Source organism: Corylus avellana, chromosome ca4 (genome assembly GCF_901000735.1).
Source record: "Corylus avellana chromosome ca4, CavTom2PMs-1.0".
In the NCBI taxonomy this organism is placed as follows: domain Eukaryota; kingdom Viridiplantae; phylum Streptophyta; class Magnoliopsida; order Fagales; family Betulaceae; genus Corylus; species Corylus avellana.
The window spans coordinates 13,497,377-13,502,669 of NC_081544.1; positions in this window are offsets into that span (position 1 = coordinate 13,497,377).

Genomic DNA, 5,293 nt, shown 5'->3' on the forward strand with positions numbered 1-5,293 from the left:
TCGGCATCTCCTTCATTTCTTTTTCTCCTCTTTCTTCTTGCTCCCAGTCCCAGGCTCCCACCTTCTCTCTTTTCTTCCTCTACCGACAACCTCACCTCACCATCGCAATCTCCTTCATTTCTTTTTCCTTTCTTTTCTCCTCTTTCTTCTTGCTCCCACTCCCAAGCTCCAGCCTCCCACCTTCTCTCTCTCCCTCTCACAGACTTACTCTAAAAATCCTTCATTCAAAAATGGGTTTCAAACTTTCGAAGAAATCTCCTTCATTCAGAGACGGAACAAACAGAGAAGAAGCTGAGAGAGAAAGCAGAGTTTAAAAAATAAATAATAATAATAATAATAATAATAAAATAAACGGGTTAAATGGGTCGTGAGATGACCTGTGAAATTCTCGTGTCTGAGTTTGGTGGTTAACCCATTAACTAAACGTGTCATTTCTAGGTATACTCTAAACGGGTGGCGAGTCATCACGGGTCAACCCTCTGACCCGTTTTGCCAACTCTACTTCCTAGACAACTTAGGGTGTTGGTTGCATCTTTCCCGAGCAGGTGACCCCAAAGTCTCTCTCACTGTCCAAATTTAGAAACTTAATTTTAGGTATCCCAATCCTAATTATTTGTTTATCAATTATCTTGAAGCTAGCCATTGGAACATGTTAGCCAACAAGTTGCCAGTAATGCATCCTGTTCTCGAGTCTCTACGGTATAATGCGTCCACAATTTGACAAACTCAAATAATAATAAATTAAGAGATCTGTTATTCTTTCATTTCTCATTTTAAATTTATCATTAAATCTGTAGGATTTATATACAAGTCAAGTCTTACAGATTTAACGATGAATTTGAATATATATATATATATAATGATCTAATGCCACATGTTTAAAAAGGAAATTTAAAGACTAAATTTTTGTCACATCAAATGTTACTACTAAATAAACCTCACATTAGGGGTGACAATAAAGCCATTCTATTAAATAGGAAGAAACAAAAACAAAAAAGTGGGAGTGGGGGGATCCCAACAACCATTAAGGTGAAAAAAAAAAAAAAGTACAAATAAACTAAAAAATGTATCTAAATAAATCCTATCTCAAAGATCCTTGACCAAAAGGCTTAGGACAGACCCGCCATGATGGCAGTATGTGATGCAATCCAATAAATAGATCGCCAAAAATAGGGTGCACTGATGATGATTGCAATGAGGCAATCAATGTAGGTCACCTTTTCTTGAATCATCCAGACAAAAGAAAAAACCATTCCCGTTTTATTGAAGGAGGTGGGAATGAGCTCTCAACGGGAAGATCTAGAACTAGATACAACCAGAGAAGGTGGTGGTGGTAGATATAACTTCCAACCTTCCCACAAAAGACGAGGCCCAAAAAAAGAAGAAGTAGACAATGAGATCCCTCCTCCATTTGGTTTAAGGCATTAGCAGCAAATACCTTATAGCTCATTCCCTTATATTTAGGAAAAATTTCAAAAAAATCACAACTCACCCACATCAGTTTCCCTAAATTTAACCAATACCCTTGGGTAGCTACAATGTTTCCCAATGTATAGGAAACCAAAAGTAGTTCCCTATACATTATTTTAAATTTTTAATATAAATATTTATCTTTCCTCTCTCATATTTCATCTTTTTGTCTTTTATTGAGGATTGTGTTAGGATTTTGTTAAAAAAATGTGAGGGTAGGTAGGAAACTTATATTTTGTAAATATTTTAATGGTATAGGAAAAATTAAGGGAAATTATTGTGAAATATACTTTGATAGGGAAGCAAAAAATAGTTTTGTTCCCTAAATTAAAGAAGGGAGTTCAAAATGGGTATTTCTGAGGAGGGGATGGAGAGATTTTTTCTATGGGGTTTAAGATTTTAAAGTCTTTAAAACCAATAAATGTCTTGACATATGTAACACCCCGGTCCCATATTGGGAAGATAAGGAAAAGCCTACATAGAGTTGGTGGTTTATAAAGATAGTCATGAGTGCTAAGTCATGTATTGCCTAGTTACTAGGTGAAACTAAGTTTTAAAATGAATTATAGGGAAGCTTTAAATTGACTAGTCTTTTTGGGGTGATAGTACAGATGTGGCTAGCGCTTTTCCCTAGGTCGTTACAAATGGTATTAGAGCCACTTAATAACGTCAAGTCATGTGATATTGATGTCAGGAATTTAAGAGAGATAGTTTGTAACACCCCGGTCTCATTAAGAGGGGTAGTTTTGTAACACCCCGGTCTTATTAAGAAGGGTAGTTTGTAACACTCCGGTCTCATATTGGGAAGATGAAGAAAAGCCCATATAGAGTTGGTGGTTTATAAAGATAGTCATGAATGCTAAGTCCCACATTACCTAGTTGCTAGGTGAAACTGAGCTTTATAATGAATTCTAGGGAAGCTTCAAATTGACTAGTCCTTTTGAGGTGATAGCGCAGATGTAGCAAAGGCTTTTCCCTAGGTCGTTACAACATACATAGTTGCCATATCCACTAACACTTCCAATGTGTTGACATCTTCAATTCCGATGGCACACACTAGGTTGCTTCTTCGCATGGTTTTACGATCATAAATGATTGTCGCAAAACTCGCCACACTTTGCCTTATTTCTCTAAGTCGTAAGATGGATTTTTGGTTTTTTTTTTTTTTTTTTTTTTGGTTCTCTCTTCATTTGGTTCCAAAAAAAAAAAAAAGGAATAATATGGTTCCCATTTTTCTTATTCTTGATTTGTTGTATTTTAGATATAAAAATGGTTCCCATTTGAAGTATTCAAGCAGACGGTTCATATTTATTCAAACATTTTTATCATTTCCTTATCTTCAATTTGCTAAAATAAATTGAAAATGAACTCCATCGACGCCGACTCTATGAAATCCCAAGTATGCAACTTGGTCATGCTTAGCTACCGTGTGTTTTGCAACCTCTCTCCAGTTATTTTCTTTTTCACTATATTACTACTGACAAACTTTTAGTTTGTTTTTATTTTCCACCTGTAAATCTCTATTAGTTGACGTGGCACAAATCTATTCACTAATGGGGTGCAAATGGCAAGCTCCCAATAGGACTATGCAACTTCACGTGCGGCCTACCACCCGACTTCCGACTGAGTGTCGCCCGTAACTGGTGATGACCGCCTAGCTAACGAACGATAGGCGGCATGATTTCCACTATTCCGACATGGTCGGGGTGGTAGGCAGAACACCAAATTGAGATGTCAGTTTTCGACCAACATCGACCCAACATTATCGTGTTTACCGCTTTTCAAAACAACATTGTTTTGATATGTCAAAACGACATCATTTTGACATATTATATATTTATATTTATTTAGTAATATAGCCATATCAAAACGGCATTGTTTTCATCTATTCTAAACAACGCCGTTTTGATATATATATATATGTAACTCTTTCATTTCCCTAACCCTACATTCTCACGTCACTCTCAACCTCTCACCCCGTTCAACTATCCGTTCTGTCACTCGCACAGCCCATCCAAGGTCACACTTGGGGTCCCCGAAGACGACTAACTTTTTCTCAACTTCTCACTACCTCTGGAGACGATCGTTTGCTACCAACCACGACAAGGTATTCATAATCCACCCCCCTCCCCCCTTTTTTTTGGGTTTGATGGATATGTTTTAAACTTTTCAATTTTCATAATATATTTAAAAATTACCGATATTGTTTTCAACCTTTCATCACAAACTTTCTATATTTTTTGTTAGGATACTGTTTTAAATTAGAATTTATGAAAAATGTAATTTTATTGTTAAGCATTTGTGTTGGTTAGGGATGTGTGGTTGAGCTAACTATTGTTATCAGAATTTATTTATTTATTTATTTATTGTAAGTATTGTTATCAGATTTGGTTATGAGTTAACAGATCAATGGTCCTTGGCATGTTGGTTTTGAGCTTGTTGGGTCATGGATCAGCTCTTAAAGCCCAATGGGTCCCAAGCCCGACCTTAAAAAGACAGAACACCCGACAAGGCCTCGGATAGCTTAACCCGAGGAGGTTTCGGAAACCGAGGGAGTCTCGGAGAAGACTTTGAGACAACCGCTCAGTAGATGTCAGTCGCCAACCCCGAGACTCAACTCCTCTGGAGCTAAATAGTCAGGAGCCGAGGGTAGAGCAGTCATTTCACAACTAAGAATATGCATGTATTCAATTTAAACAAGTGATCATTATCTCACATTCAAAAAAGCTCTCTACAACACAAATAGCCGTCAACATACAAATTGTCCCTACATAAACGGGATAGGTAACCATTCAAAAGGTTATCTGGCTCAAATAAAAGCCTTATCGCTTATCCTGGGATCTTAGGTTACTAAGATCACAAAGTGGTGAAGAATCCCTATCCTCATCAAATAACTGTGAAACAAATATTGAGGGATACGAATTCCGAGACATACGGAAAACAAACTCTACTCCATGCCTATAAATACAAGTCTCAACTTCAATTGAAGGGAAGCACAATCCTGGCTTGAAAACTTTGATTGCTTATACACTCCTTCACATTCTGACTTAGGCATTGGAGCCTCCCCGCCGGGACACCACCCGGGCTCTAATCCTATTTTTCTTTGTGTGTGTAGCTTGATGTATCCTCGAAGTTCTCAACACCCCCTGCAAGGCGTGCCACATCACCATCTTGGAAAACTGTGCATCAATAGAGTTAACATAAATTTGACACACGTGTATTTATACTCATTTTTTGTGGAGAAATGCTTCAATATAATAAAAACTCCACATTTTGCCTATAAAAGTCCATGTGGCAAGATGCCACATAATTTTTTTTTGTTGAGGGAAAAAAAAAAACAAAAAGAAGATGATGTGGCATCTTGCCACATAAACTTTTATAGGCAAAATATGGAGTTTTTATTGGATTCTAGCATAATGAATCATGTTATGTTTTTAACTTCCTAATGCTTCAATTAATCATTCATAGATGGATTCACCTACTGCAAAGTCTTCACCTGCTGCTACTACGACATCTTCACTTGCTACTATTGATGCTATAGTATCTTTACCCACTATACATCTCGTACTGCTTTCTCATACTCCATTTCTTGGTAGCCCAATTGCTCCATGGAAGTTGAAGATGTAGAACATGGGACTGGGGATGTTCATAGAAGAAGTGTAAAAGATGTTGGTTCCACATGAAGTGCTGGTGTTAGTCGTGGTGGATGGCCACCATGATCTAGGAAACCCAAGAATGTTTCCAAACCATCTTTAGCATGAGATTATTTCACTAGGGATGATATTTCTTCCCAAGATGATCCTATGACCCATTGTAATTATTG